At 42.4% G+C, this 16538-nt stretch overlaps 1 protein-coding gene across 2 annotated transcripts in view; it reads left to right on the forward strand.

Annotated features, from left to right (window-relative positions):
- Window positions 1-1124: 1124 nt before the first annotated feature.
- The window catches only part of LOC139557326 (guanine nucleotide-binding protein G(I)/G(S)/G(T) subunit beta-1), a 55883-nt gene continuing 40469 nt past the window's right edge, over window positions 1125-16538 (forward strand). The window contains exon 1 of one of the 2 annotated variants that reach the window (XM_071371985.1): window positions 1125-1539. The gene's annotated coding sequence lies outside the window, so the exon portion shown is untranslated. The remainder of the gene's footprint in view (window positions 1540-16538) is intronic. The other variant, XM_071371986.1, reaches the window with a different exon arrangement.

A 16538-nucleotide genomic window follows, 5' to 3' on the forward strand; every position in this document is an offset into this window, starting at 1 on the left:
GTTGCATCAGCTGTTGTACAATATGTTAAGAAACACAGGAAAACATCATTTTGACTGCACTGGGCCTTTAATGAACTTAAGCTCCAGGAGAGGGGTTTGTTGATGCTGCTGTCTCCCCTGGGTAATGGACGAGGGGATATTGTGTTCCAGGTCTCTAAGTAACATCTTAACCCACTGAGCATCATCAGCCCTTCCTCTGAGCGCTATTACACACACTAGCTGCTGGTGATAATGATCTGTTGTCTCTGTGTGGACTGATATGTTCTTCTAGAGTAGACAGAGATGGTATAGTCCCCTGACAATTTTAGCTTTCACTGGTACTTCTGTTTTCTCTATTAAAGCTATACCTTAATTTAAACAATAACAAAGTGGGCACCCCACCTTTGTTTTGGTAAAAAGCTGAGGGATGGGCCTGGAGAAATGTAACCACTCTCAAATTCCTAGACAGAGCTATGGATGCAAGGACTGACCATCCATGAAATCAAAATGATAGTTTTAACCATGTTTTGGGGCTATATACGGTGTGTTTACATTTACAATGTTTACTAACATTGGAGTAAAACAAGCTTATACTTTGGGTTCTGATGGGGTATGACAGTTAAACTAAGCACATGAGGCATTTGTAAGTTATTTTTTTCAAGAATCAATGGGTATTTATCAATAATTTATAAGTCCAAACATAGTTGTAGCAACTAGCAACCGGTATTAGCATTTTTGGCCCATCATGTCCAAATCATCCGAAAATATCTACAAGTTATTGTGAAGCTCAACAAAGTCACTTATAGATGTTTTGAACATGATGCGTGGAAAAAATGCTAAAATCGGACCCATGACTTGAATGTGATTTGTGCAACAAATGCTAAGACGTTAGCATGTGGTCACAGTGCCAGGGAAACCCAAGCATGGATTGTTGTCATACATTGTACACGGACTGCTTACAGGGTAAGGAAACCAATATGTCAATTTGTAATATGGGTGAACTATCCCTTTAATGTTAACACCCATTCATGGGAGTACAAACTAAAATCACATGAAAAGCCAATACTTTGGTTTTATATTACGCTAGCTACCAGCAAAATGACCAAGGCCCAGATTTTTTAAGCGACCACGAACCTTTGCCGTGCGTTATGACGCACCCGTAACGTGGGGTTTCCTAGAGCTGAGAGCAGGGTTACCGCGCCCATCGCTGCTGTTTGAGGGCAGTAGGAAGAGTTTGAGATATTACTTGTGTGAATAAGTAGTGAATAGGGGAACGGTGGGAAAGACAAGGACAGAAGATTGGAAAGAGGTTGTTGTGAGTTAGAAGACCGTCCCTAGACTCAAACCCATTGCTGTTCCACAAAGGAGTTGGTAGGGTTAACATTGCCTCATCATTGTGCTGGTGTGTCTCCCCTTGGCGGATCGAAAGCTGGGTTCGGGGAGTGCCGCTCCTCGATAGCTTGCTAGCTCTAGTCTGTGTGCTAGTAGGCGGAGAGGAGTCGATCTTCGCTGTTTCCAGTCAATGCGATATAAACAACGGATACCCTCGACTGAAAACGGGTAAGTTATGATTTGGGACGGAGGATTGACAACTTATATATATTTTTTAATGTAAGTTAGCCTGCTAACATTGGTTTACTGTGGCTAACTAACTAGGAAGCCAGGCGAAAGGGGTTAGCTAAATTGGGTTGAGTGACTCGCTGGTTGAATCTGACTTTACTGCGACGGGGGTGGGGGTAGGTACCTAACTAAATAGTTGATCGACAATACACTCACTTTAAATGATTCGATGTTGAGCTACTTTGAGTTGTGGTCGTAGCTACTCACAGTATACAACAGTAACTTTATGCAAATGTTTATAGTGCGGGTTAGTTATTTACCGTGGCTGGGGTTTAACTTTAGATGTTTTGCAATACTGTACATTGAGTGGGCTAGCAAGCTAACAAACGTTAGCTACCATACTAGCAGCTACATTTAAACTTCAAAATTAGTGGTAGCTAGTACTAGTTGCTAAGATCGATTGATAGCTAGTTAACGATAGGTAGCTACTGTCAACATCTGCATTTCTGAGTTGCACTGCCTGTCACTCATCTAACTAACGTTAGCTAAATAGCAAACGTACTGTAGCCAACTAATGAAATGGTGTGAGTGGATTCAGTCTACTGTAAATTTGATTTTGAAAAGATGAATATGTTGGTTGACCGACATTCCATAGATAGCTAGCTATTTACAGTAGCTAACTAGTAAATTAGCAATGCTAGTTCTTAAATGCTAGTTAAATACTACTGTACCAAGTGACAGAGATGCTGATGCATAACGTTCTGATATCTGACTTTGTATTTTTACAAGGATTAATTGATACGGTTATCCCGTAGAGGATTTGTTTTAATTTAATACAAGTCAGTGAGACTACAAATGTCTGGTACACCAACGCTGGAGCCGACAGCTAGCTTCTACGATCCCCACTTTTTCGTAGTCCATACCTGACATAGACACTATAGAAAGCCATAACGTTACAGCCTACGTTTGCTGGTTAGCAAGACAGTGGGTGTTTGCCTGCCAAGAGGAGCCAACCAAGATGTAACGTTAGCTAGTTGCTGCTGGGACATTCGTTTTGTGTCCAGCCTAACACTGTCGTCTAGCTAGCTAACGTTAGTTATGTAGAAAGTGTTGCTGGTAGGCAGTAGTCTGGTTAGCCAGCTTGCTACTTTATTCGTGTACGGTGCATTTAATTTGTCATAATTTGAGCCTCAACGTTTAATGATCTAGAGATGTAGTAAACTAACGTTAATTGGATTTCGACAATCTGTTCACCCTTGCCATGTGTCTATTAGCTAGTGTACAAGTGGTTACACCTAAATAGTAATGCCGCTCCAGTGTGAATATTTAATGGAGTAAACTAGAGGAAATGAGTAACGTTCACTTAAAATGAGGAAGCACCTAATCTTGTTAGTTTCTAACTATATAAATAAAACTGTAGGGAGGAGACATCTTATGCAAACATTTTAACGCGCGGGACTTTCAGTTCCATTGAACCAGACATTGTCGCACAATGTTGAGAACGAGTAGTAACAATGTTGCCATTATCGAACTCTGGGTAAAAGAAAAATCACAGATTTTTTACATTTTGAAAAACAATATAGGACGGCTGTAGTTTTGGTTTTCCCCTGTAGTTATTTGCTAGCGTTAAACATTTTCCGTCTTTCAAAAGGGCTATTTGTAATTCTTGCTTCACAAAGATGAATTCATTTTGCTAGTCCGCCACCCCCCTCCCTGAATGAATGGGTTCCTGTATTCAGGGCCCAGGCAGCTGCAACGAACAAGATGGCGTTCAAAGCCTTTTCCCACACTGCTTTTTTACCCAGACTGAAAGACAGCAGCCCAGCATCGGATGTATTCAGGTTTACCATAATAGATATTTGGAATGTTTCTTAATATACAGAGTTGTTAGTAAATATACGACTTTATAGTGTATGAATAAATGATTCAAATGATATTAAAGTGAAACCGGTGTTGATAGTGTGGGGTGTGGGACATCTTCAATATTAGCCAGTGAGCTTCTACATTCAGAAATATTCTGTCTACGTGTACAAATATGTAATAGCACTATCGACTTAACTGTTCTTCATTTGAATGAGATTTATTTGTTTTAACACGATGCATTTGAGTCAGTATTCTTCCAATACCACTGTTTCATTTTGATGTACGGTATTAAGGTAGTGTGTATGTGTGTATATATATACATGTATACGCGTGTATATGTATATACGTGTGTGTGTGTGTGTGTGTGTGTGTGTATATACATACAGTTGAAGTCGGAAGTTTACATACACCTTAGCCAAATACATTTAAACTCAGTTTTTCACAATTCCTTTATTCCTAGTAAAAATGTCCCTGTCTTAGGTCAGTTAGGATCACCACTTTATTTTAAGAATGTGAAATGTCAGAATAATAGTAGAGAGAATTATTTCTTTCAGCTTTTATTTCTTTCATCACATTCCCAGTGGGTCAGAAGTTTACATACACTCAATTAGTATTTGGTAGCATTACCTTTAAATTGTTTAACTTGGGTCAAACGTTTCAGGTAGCCTTCCACAAGCTTCCAAAAATAATGGGTGAATTTTGGCCCATTCCCCCTGACAGAGCTGGTGTAACTGAGTCAGGTTTGTAGGCCTCCTTGCTCACACACGCTTTTTCAGTTCTGCCCAGACATTTTCTTCAGGATTGAGGTCAGGGCTTTGTGATGGCCACTCCAATACCTTGACTTTGTTGTCCTTAAGCCATTTTGACACAACTCTGGAAGTATGCTTGGGGTCATTGTCCATTTGAACAAAGTGGGGGTCAAAATCAAAAGTAACAGTCAGTATCTGGTGTGGCCACCAGCTGCATTAAGTATTGCAGTGCATCTCATCCTCATGGACTGCACCAGATTTGCCAGTTCTTGCTGTGAGATGTTACCCCACTCTTCCACCAAGGCACCTGCAAGTTCCCGCACATTTCTGGGGGGGAATGTCCCTAGCCCTCACCCTCCGATCCAACAGATCCCAGACTTGCTCAATGGGATTGAGATCCGGGCTCTTCGCTGGCCATGGCAGAACACTGACATTCCTCACGCACAGAATGAGCAGTATGGCTGGTGGCATTGTCATGTTGTTGGGTCTTGTCAGGATGAGCCTGCAGGAAGGGTACCACGTGAGAGAGGAGGATGTCTTCCCTGTAACACACAGCGTTGAGATTGCCTGCAATGACAACAAGCGCAGTCCGATGATGCTGTGACACACCGCCCCAGACCATGACGGACCCTCCACCAAAACGATCCCGCTCCAGAGTACAGGCCTCAGTGTAATGGTGTAACGCTCATTCCTTTGACGATAAACGTGAGTCCGACCATCACCACTCTTGAGACAAAACCGCGACTCATCAGTGAAAAGCACTTTTTGCCAGTCCTGTCTGGTCCAGCGACGGTGGGTTTGTGCCCATAGGTGACGTTGTTACCGACGATGTCTGGTGAGGACCTGCCTTACAACAGGCCCTCAGTCAAGTGTCTCTCAGCCTATTGCGGACAGTCTGAGCACTGATGGAGGGATTGTGCATTACTGGTGTAACTCGGGCAGTTGTTGTTGCCATCCTGTCCCACAGGTGTGATGTTCGGATGTACCAATCCTGTGCAGGTGTTGTTACATGTGGTCTGCCACTGTGAGGATGATCAGCTATCCGTCCTGTCTCCCTGTAGCGCTTTCTTAGGTGTCTCACAGTACGGACATTGCAGTTAATTGCCCTGGCCACATCTGCAATCCTCATACCTCTTTGTAGCGTGCCTAAGGCATGTTCACGCAGATGAGCGGGGACCCTGGGCATCTTTCTTTTGGTGTTTTTTAGTCAGTAGAAAGGCCTCTTTAGTGTCCTAAGTTTTCATAACTGTGACCTTAATTGCCTACCGTCTGTAAGCTGTTGGTGTCTTAATGACCGTTCCACAGGTGCATGTTAATTAATTGTTTATGGTTCATTGAACAAGCATGGGAAACAGTGTTTAAACCCTTTACAATGAAGATCTGTGAAGTTATTTGGATTTTTACGAATTATCTTTGAAAGACAGGGTTCTGAAAAATGGATGTTTCTTTTTTTGCTGAGTTTGTGTGTGTGTACCAGTCAAGTTTATACTCACCTACTCATTCAAGGGTTTTTCTTTACTTTTACTATTTTCTACATTGCAGAAAAGTAGTAAAGGCATCACCTATGAATTTACACATATGGAATCATGTAGTAACCAAAAAAGTGTTAAACAAATCAAAATATGTTTTAGATTTGAGGTTCTTCAAAGTAGCCACCCTTTGCCTTGATGACGGCTTTACACGCTCTTGGCATTCTCTCAACCAGCTTCACCTGGAATGCTTTTCCAACAGTCTTGTAGGAGTTCCCACATATGCTGAGCACTTATTGGCTTCTTTTCCTTCACTTCAGTCCAACGCATCCCAAACCTTCCCAATTGGGTTGAGGTTGGATGATTGTGGAGGCCAGGTCATCTGATGCAGCACTCGGCACTCTTCAAAACTCTTCCTGGTCAAATAGCCCTTACACAGCCTGGAGGTGTGTTGGGCCATTGTCCTTTTGAAAAACAAATTATAGACCCACTAAGCACAAACCATAGGGGATGGCTTATTGCTGCAGAATGCTGTGGTAGCCATGCTGGTTAAGTGTGCCTTGAATTCTAAATAAATCACAGACAGTGTCACCAGCAAATCCCTGAATACAGAAAATGAATGGCGAGTTAGTTTCTGGACACGGTAGAGCCCTCTTCCTCACCACTCCATTTGAGGATATGTGTCTCGGTAATGATTTAAGATAAAATAATTCATAGATTCTTGTACATATTTGCCAACTTTGTTGTTCAGTGACCTTTTATATGTATCATATGTTTTGATAAAAATGCTATCCAAATGAAAAGTGAAGGCTTGCTGTATCTGTGAACTTTAAATATCAGTGTACTGGGTCTGCTCCTTTACTATTGTCACATTTTGATTATAGTCTAGTCCTACATGTCTTTTCTAGACTTAAATAAGTTAATTTGACTTGGAGCAAAGCAAGTACTGTGGATGAGGGGCATTGTAAGGATTTGTGGACACTGTGAAATATCATATTGCTTGGCCCACTTCTGCCATTACTTAACTTAATCAAAACCACGTTCAGTAAATTAACTTTTTGTTTTGATGCACTTGAACAACAATTAGTGAATTCTCCCCACTTGCCTATACCTACAGGGTACTGGCCATCAAGAAGACTGAAGCCTTTGGGTCCTTTAATATGTATTCACTTCTATGTCTGTGCCAGGAGAGTGAGTGACTTAACCAGCACTTGCCCCCCCCCCCCCCCCCCAGCTGACTCTACTGATCTATGTTATTGAGGAAAATTGTACTTTCTATGCCTGTTATATGTGGTTGTCCCATCTAGCTTCCTTAAAATGAACACCTTAACTATAAATTGCTCTGGATAAGAGCGTCTGCTTAAATAACTAAAATGTGACTTTCACTTACTCCCGAAATAGTCGTCACCTAATTTCTCAGTCTTACTCACAGAATTCTGAGCGCCACTGTGGTTTCTCTCACCCTGGAAGTGTGATTGAGTCTAATCAGTGACTACAGTATTCAGGCCTCCTGGCTCTCTGATCTCATAGTTGCTTACAGGTCAGAACACCACACACCTCCAGTAGAACATGGGGAGATGCTTTGCACAAATCTACGTCTCCCTTCTGTGTCATTTCATGTAAGCTGTTGTCTAAAAGACTTTCATGTGCATATTTTGTGCGACTGCGACACCGCTGTATCCTTACATGATCCACTGCCTCATGTTGACTTCTGGCAGGAACCAGGAGGGTGAACAGGGAGCACATCAACAGTTGAAGTCGTAAGTTTACATGCACTTAGGTTGGAGCCATTAAAACTAATTTTTCAACCACTCCACACATTTCTTGTTAACAAACTATAGTTTTGGCAAGTCGGTTAGGACATCTACGTTGTGCATGACACAAGTAATTTTCCCAACAATTGTTTACAGACAGATTTTTTCACTTATAAGCTTGGTTGCAATGGGTCTTCTAAATGGACAATGACCCCAAGCATACTTCCGAAGTTGTGGCAAAATGGCTTAAGGACAACAAAGTCAAGGTATTGGAGTGGCCATCACAAAGCCCTGACCTCAATCCTATAGAAAATTTGTGGGCAGAACTGAAAAAGCATGTGCTAGCAAGGAGGCCTACAAACCTGACTCAGTTACACCAGCTCTGTCAGGAGGAATGGGCCACAATTCACCCAACTTATTGTGGGAAGCTTGTGGAAGGCTACCCGAAAAGTTTGACCCAAGTTAAACAATTTAAAGGCAATGCTACCAAATACTAATTGAGTGTATGTAAACTTCTGACCCACTGGGAATGTGATGAAAGAAATAAAAGCTGAAATAAATCATTCTCTCAGCTATTATTCTGACATTTCACATTCTTAAAATAAAGTGGTGATCCTAACTGACCTAAGACAGGGAATTTTTATTAGGATTAAATGTCAGGAATTGTGAAGCTGAGTTTAAATGTATTTGGCTAAGGTGTATGTAAACTTCTGACTTCAACTGTATACATATATAGTGCCTTACATGGAGACTTCAGTCGGTGTCTATCAGACTAGTGGAGTTGACACGTTAGTTTGATGACTGTCATACTAACGTTTGCCTTGACAATCAGGACGCGAAAGCAGACTCCGAATTTGTCTGACATTTTCCCCACTGGCTTGACTTGTTCATCTTAGACTGAGAGATGACATGATGAGCATGATCACTACCAGGGGATGAGCTGAGTTATCTGCCCTTTGGGTAACCAGAGGGGAGTATTTGTTTTGTTTTAAACATATTTTCATCCTACTGGATTTTTGTGAGCGTAGGGAATAAAAGGGATTAAAATCTTACCGTCTGTGGATTTCAGCTTTTAGGATTACAAGGTTTCGTCAATGATAGTGCTGATTTTCCTATGATCCTGCTTTTAGCCATATGGAATTTCTTACTGTCACAATAGCAGTACCGCCCTGTTACCATGACTGGGACTGCCACAGCCAGACTAGATGGGATTATCTATAAGTGAATTGTTGGTTAGTTTCTGACTAGTGATGGGGGAGAAAATCGATACAATTACATGTTGGGATATGTCGGCTGTGCCAAAATGCCAGAATTTTTCCTTAAATAGCTTGTTCTCCATCCAATATGTTTTCAGCACTTATTTCCATGACTGATCAAAAATAGTTTTTTCTCTTGTCCCTCTGCGCAGACCTATATGGTGATCAATATGTTTGGAACATTGAATCGCAGTATCAAATCACAATTCCTATTGAATCGTGATGAATATAAAATCGCAATTCACATCGTATCGGCACAAGTGTCGTGGTATCGTGAGGTCCCTGGCAATTTCATCCCTATTTTTCTACCGACTTACTTGTTTTACTGTAGACGTGTTTATTTAGGATATTCTGCTTCACATAACTATTTTGCGCTTGTGTACAAATTTCCACATTGCGAAATTTTTTCTGACTCTAATAATGATGACACTGATTAAGTTAAAAGGAAAACCATACAAAACTTGCTATGATATGTTCACATTAAGAATGTTCGTACTGGGGCAATATTTAACTTGGCAGCCCAGTACTTGGGGCTGAGAAACACTGACAGGCATTAACATCCCTCAGTAAGAGGAACACCGGTCATGAGCAAAAGTTTCCTGTCAGAATATTCTCTCCTGTTGTCTGTCTGTCCTCCATGTTCCTTACTCCATCATTTTAGCACACAGTTGGGTCAGATCACCCAGGGCAGGCAGCAGGCGTTTGACTGCTAATATTAACCTCCCTTCAACGGCTGTACAGTCGGAACCAAGTCATTCCAATAGATTTCCCAGACAAGTTCCTTTTCCTTGCTTGTCCCGTCCTTACCCCTTCCTCAACCTCAACTGTAGTGCAGGCTGACAGCTCGTCTTTACTTTAGGGTTCATAGATGCGCTGTCATCCCTGTTTTACCAAATCTGACCCGTTTCCACCCGTGCTTAAGATTCTGAGATTCTATGCTTTCCATTCTCTCTCTCTCAAGCACCATCCACTCTGCTACACTCACTCCCTCCTGCTATTCCCCCAATGGGTCACGGCATGGCTGACATGGCAGCCACAGCAGCAGTGCTCTTCCATGGGGCTCGGCTATTTCCGATGCAGCCCTACTTTTGAAATTTTTTAAAACCCGGGTGCCAGTTGAATAGTGACTGGGCACTAGAGCGCTGGCCAACCCAGCCTGCTCTGCTCTCTGGGCTGAGTGAAGGGTGGGATGTTGAAGCCTAGCCTGGGCCTGACCCCCTGAGGTCGAAGTATATTTGAACACAAACAAGCACATCTTCACCACCACTGGGTTATTTTAAGTATTGGCTGCATGTGACTGGCCACTCTTCTTCTCTGCTGTTCCACTCCCCCCCCCCCCCCCCCATTCTCTCTTCTGTCTCCCCCCACACACCCCTTTCTCTTCGCTCTCAGCTGTATGACCAGGTCAGTGGTGGGGGGTGTGCCAAGTGATGGACACCCTGGTTATTCTGGGCATCCCAGGTGTGTGTGTGGTTTGTGTTAGCTATCGGCTTCATAATCTGCATTTCTTTCGTGTTTTACCTGAGGACAAACATGTCCTTTGTCAGTACATCTCCTCTGTTCCATTGTTAGTTGTCCCAATGTGTGGGAGAAAGCCAAGTAAATACAAGCCACACAGTTTCAGTTAGCTGTATACCAGGAGAGCTGTGTTGTGGTAACCGTTCAGCTCACCAGCTAGTTTGAATGAAGGTTCGCACTGTGTGGCCCTGGCTTTTTCAGGGATGACTGCACGGCTGAGGGCCCCACTATGTTTTGAATAGTCAAAGTGAGTGGCGACAGGGCAGTTAGTGAGCCCTTTACTCCTGTGTCATCGGTCGTTCCACTGCTCTGGAGTCCCGTCAACCTAAAACAGCACTTTGCATGGGGAACCTCAGGGTGCTGCTTCTGTGAAGAAAAGCCTATTGCTTTCTATTTACATTTAGCCCCATAGATTTGACTGCCTGCTGGAAAATGTGACCAAACCAGAACTCTGACAGGAAGGCAGTGAGTTTTTATACGTCAGAAAAAGAGACCGTGAGTCGCTGGAGTAAAAAGGACTGGCTGACTGTCATGTGACACTTTACACGTGTTCTTCTCTTTTTGGTATTTGGGAGAGAGAGCAGGGGGAGGGGTAAATATATTAAAGGAGTGTATTTTGTTTTTTAAACAGTCATGCTTTTGGCTTTGGGCAAGCTTGACTTGTTTTTTCTGTGCCTTAATTTTTCTGCAATGAAATGTAAATGTCACAAGCACAAATGGAAAAAAATGGCGTGGCATTTGGAGTAAGTCTGCCAGCATGGGCACTATCCTGTGCGGATGGGTGCCTGGGAATTTAGGTGCTAGAGGACAGGTGAAGGGTTACGGACACCCCCAACAGCTCTGTTTCTCTTAATGACTCTGTTCTGTTTGGAGTGGTAAAGTTCAGAAAGCTCCACTTTACTATGACCAGAATGCCTGATAGTGATTTGGACATAGTTATCATTGTGTTAATCTCAGTATTGTGGTTGTACACAAGTATGACCACCTGAGAGAAATTAGAAAAAATAAAGATACCCCTCTGCGCTTATGCCATGCTTGTGGGAGTTTGGTATTGTTTTCACTGTTTATTGTGGCTGGTAGTCTGGACACCTGTACAGCACAGAACACACCTGCCATTTCCACCCAGCTCAGCCGCCTGTCTTCCTATTTCATTCCATGAAATGTTTCATGAATCAATCAATTAACTTCTTATGGCTGCATCCCGCTACCGGGATCGATATGACAGCAGCCAGTGAATGTGCAGGGTGCCATTTTCAAAACATCAAAAATCTCATAATTAAAAACTCCTCAAACATACATGTATCTCATACCATTTTAAAGCTATTCTTGTTGTTAATCCCACCACAGTGTCCGATTTCAAATATGCTTTACAGCAAAAGCATCACAAACGATTATGTTAGGTCACCACATATAGCCACAGAAAAACACAGCCATTTTTTTCCCCCAGTGAAAGAGAGGAGTTTCAAAAAGCACAAATAGAGATAAAATTAATCACTAACCTTTGATTATCTTCATCAGATGACACTAATAGGACTTCATGTTACACAATACATGTATGTTTTGTTTGATAAAGTTCATATTTATCAAAATATGAGTTTACATTGGCGTGTTACATTTACTAGTTCCAAAAACATCATGTGATTTTGCATAGCCACATCATTCAACAGAAATACTCATCATAAATGTAGATGATAATACAAGTTATACACATGGAATTATAGATATACCTCTCCTTAATGCAACCGCTGTGTCTGATTTCAAAAAAACTTTACGGAATAAGCCAGCCGTGCAATAATCTGAGACGGCGCTCAGAAAAATTAGTCACAATTAGCCGCCATGTTGACGTCAACATAAACAAGAAATTACATGATAAATATTCCCTTTGATGATCTACATCAGAAAGCACTCCAGGAATCCCAGGTCCACAATAAATGTTTTTGTTCGATAATGTCCGTTATTTATGTCCAAATACCTTCTTTTGTTAGCGCGTTTGGTATATATATCCAAACGCTCATTCTGGTCAGCGTTACATCGGACAAAAACTTCAAAAAGTTATATTACAGGTCGAAGAAACATTTCAAACTAAGTACAGAATCAATCATTAGGATGTTTTTAACATATAGCTTCAATAAAGTTCCAACCGTAGTATTCCTTCTTGTCTTCATGAGAAATGGAACGCAAGTGGGTACCATGAGGAATAACCGTGATCAGAAAATGGCTGACTGCCAGACACCTGAAAGATTCTGCTATCATTCACTCCCACAACACCATAGAAATCTCATTATAATTTCTATTGATGGTTGACATCTAGTGGAAGCCCTAGGCAGTGCAACATCATTAATATCTCAAGGGGATTTCATTGGGGACTCTGGTGAATACATACAAAGCTCAGATTTCTCACTTCCTGTTTTGATTTCTCCTCAGGATTTTGCTTGCCATATGAGTTCTGTTATACTCACAGACATCATTCAAACAGTTTTAGAAACTTTAGAGTTTTCTATCCAATACTAATAATAATATGCATATATTAGCAACTGAGACTGAGGAGCAGGCCGTTTACTTTGGGCAACTTATTCATCCAAGCTACTCAATACTGCCCCCCAGCCATAAGAAGTTAAACTTCCCATCAATGTGGTGTTTATCATCAGCCGATCTCTACAGAAAGCACTAATCACCCACGAGCACCCGTCTTTACAGAAATGGGACCATTTTAAAGGACAATTCACCCAAATTCCATATTCTTCTGTGTAGTGTTTCTTTACATTGAAAGGAAGCGAGAGGAAAGTGGAATGCAATTCTTTTTATAGAGCGGAGCACAGGTTAGCATTCATAATTGAACATCGTACCCCATTGCCTTTGCAATTTAGGTTATATAGGCTATACAATTTCAAAAGCCTTAGTATATTAAAAGTTAGGCTTAACCTCTCTGGGATATGTGGGACGGTAGCGTCCCACCTGGCCAACATCCAGTGAAAAAGCAGAGCGCCAAATTCAAATAAATTACTATAAAAATTAAACTTTCATGAAATCACACATTCAATAAACCAAATTAAAGCTACACTTGTTGTGAATCCAGCCAACGTGTCAGAAAAAAAATAAAAATGCTTTACGGCGAAAGCAAACAATGCTATTATCTGAGGATAGCACCCCAGCTAACAATCACAGAACATCATATTTCAACCTTCCAGGCGCGACACAAAACCCAGAAATAAAGATATAATTCATGCCTTACCTTTGACGAGCTTCTTCTGTTGGCACTCCAATATGTCCCATACACATCACAAATGGTCCTTTTTTATTCGATTAATTCCGTTGATTATATATCCAAAATGTCAATTTATTTGGCGTGTTTGATCCAGAAAGACACTGGTTCCAACTTGCACAACGTGACTACAAAATATCTCAAAAGCGTTGTCCAAACATTTCAAACTACTTTTGTAATACAACTTTAGTTTTTTTTTATGTAAATAATCGATAAAATTGAAGACTGGATGATCTGTGTTCAATACTGGAGGAAAACAATGTGTAGCATGCTTTCTGGTCACGCGCCTCTAACAAACAGTACACTTCACTGGAGCCTCATTCTGAACATGGCTACTTCTTCATTTTTCAAAGGAAAAACCTCAACCAATTTCTAAAGATTGTTGACATCCAGTGAAAGCGATAGGAACTGCAGGAAGGTCACTTAGAAATCCGGATTCCCAATGAAAACCCATTGAAAAGAGTGACCAAAAAAAAAAAACTCAATGGTTTGTCCTCAGGGTTTTGCCTGCCAAATAAGTTCTGTTATAGTCACAGACATGATGCAAACCGTTTTAAAAACTTCAGTGTTTTCTATCCAATACTAACAATAATATGCATATACACTGCTCAAAAAAATAAAGGGAACACTTAAACAACACAATGTAACTCCAAGTCAATCACACTTCTGTGAAATCAAACTGTCCACTTAGGAAGCAACACTGATTGACAATACATTTCACATGCTGTTGTGCAAATGGAATAGACAAAAGGTGGAAATTATAGGCAATTAGCAAGACACCCCCAAAAAAGGAGTGATTCTGCAGCTGGTGACCACAGACCACTTCTCAGTTCCTATGCTTCCTGGCTGATGTTTTGGTCACTTTTGAATGCTGGCGGTGCTCTCACTCTAGTGGTAGCATGAGACGGAGTCTACAACCCACACAAGTGGCTCAGGTAGTGCAGTTCATCCAGGATGGAACATCAATGCGAGCTGTGGTAAAAAGGTTTGCTGTGTCTGTCAGCGTAGTGTCCAGAGCATGGAGGCGCTACCAGGAGACAGGCCAGTACATCAGGAGACGTGGAGGAGGCCGTAGGAGGGCAACAACCCAGCAGCAGGACCGCTACCTCCGCCTTTGTGCAAGGAGGTGCACTGCCAGCGCCCTGCAAAATGACCTCCAGCAGGCCACAAATGTGCATGTGTCAGCATATGGTCTCACAAGGGGTCTGAGGATCTCATCTCGGTACCTAATGGCAGTCAGGCTACCTCTGGCGAGCACATGGAGGGCTGTGCGGCCCCACAAAGAAATGCCACCCCACACCATGACTGACCCATCGCCAAACCGGTCATGCTGGAGGATGTTGCAGGCAGCAGAACGTTCTCCACGGTGTCTCCAGACTCTGTCACGTCTGTCACATGTGCTCATGTGCTCAGTGTGAACCTGCTATCATCTGTGAAGAGCACAGGGCGCCAGTGGCGAATTTGCCAATCTTGGTGTTCTCTGGCAAATGCCAAACGTCCTGCACGGTGTTGGGCTGTAAGCACAACCCCCACCTGTGGACGTCGGGCCCTCATACCACCCTCATGGAGTCTGTTTCTGACCGTTTGAGCAGACACATGCACATTTGTGGCCTGCTGGAGGTCATTTTGCAGGGCGCTGGCAGTGCACCTCCTTGCACAAAGGCGGAGGTAGCGGTCCTGCTGCTGGGTTGTTGCCCTCCTACGGCCTCCTCCACGTCTCCTGATGTACTGGCCTGTCTCCTGGTAGCGCCTCCATGCTCTGGACACTACGCTGACAGACACAGCAAACCTTTTTACCACAGCTCGCATTGATGTTCCATCCTGGATGAACTGCACTACCTGAGCCACTTGTGTGGGTTGTAGACTCCGTCTCATGCTACCACTAGAGTGAGAGCACCGCCAGCATTCAAAAGTGACCAAAACATCAGCCAGGAAGCATAGGAACTGAGAAGTGGTCTGTGGTCACCACCTGCAGAATCACTCCTTTTTTGGGGGTGTCTTGCTAATTGCCTATAATTTCCACCTTTTGTCTATTCCATTTGCACAACAGCATGTGAAATGTATTGTCAATCAGTGTTGCTTCCTAAGTGGACAGTTTGATTTCACAGAAGTGTGATTGACTTGGAGTTACATTGTGTTGTTTAAGTGTTCCCTTTATTTTTTTGAGCAGTGTATTAGCATCTGGGACTGAGTAGGAGGCAGTTTACTCTGGGCACGCTTTTCATCCAAACGTGAAAATGCTGCCCCCTATCCTTGAAGTTAATGGAAATAAGACAAACCTTCTTGTTAACTGACTCTGAGGATGGCCAGCTTTTCTATGCATGTGCCTCGTGTAAGAAAAGTATATATAAATGTACTGTATGTGTGCTGTCGTATGTTGGGCCTGCGTGGCCATGGATTTAAGTGTAGTGCTCCTTTTTTAATTAATCCTTTAATTGAATTGCGCAAGCGTGTTTCTTCCCCACATCCATTCTGAAGTCAGTCCCATGGTTCGACAGCAGAGGGTTCTTGTTTACCGAAGCCACGTTTCTAACCGTAGTGGGGGTCGTCGTCCCAGTTGTAGAGGAAATGCAAGGGACTTCGCTAGTTGCCATATGCATGTAGCCCCTGGGCGTGTAGCTGCTGAGCAGGAACTGCTTTTGTGTAGACAGAATATACAGTATATAGAGTCCTGATGCTAGTGTCCTCAGAGTGGGGCCTTTTATGATGGCCAACCCATCCCGTCTATCCCCATCAGCCCTGAGGTCCTGACTTCAATGGGACTCGCATCATAATAATACATTGAAAGGATACTTCTGTGTTGGGCCTTTTTGTCAATGTGTACACGAGCTCAAGTATTGTGTGTGACCATCTTTGTCATTTTCTCAATTGTATGTCTAGTCAGCTCTGACAGAACAGCATAAAGAGTCTCTCTAGGTCAATTAAGTGAATAAGCAAAAACAATTGTATTTGGTACAAGCAGTCACAAAAGAAATGTGTTCGCCGTTAGTGAGGCTACCGTCATTGGTAAGAGTACTGTTACATATGCCTAGTAGATATTGCAGAGGCACACAGCAAGACTGTAACAATAAAAACACTCCTGCAAGTCTGAATATATGGATTTATACAAGGAATTACCAGATCAGAGG

This window comes from Salvelinus alpinus, chromosome 28 (assembly GCF_045679555.1).
Source record: "Salvelinus alpinus chromosome 28, SLU_Salpinus.1, whole genome shotgun sequence".
In the NCBI taxonomy this organism is placed as follows: domain Eukaryota; kingdom Metazoa; phylum Chordata; class Actinopteri; order Salmoniformes; family Salmonidae; genus Salvelinus; species Salvelinus alpinus.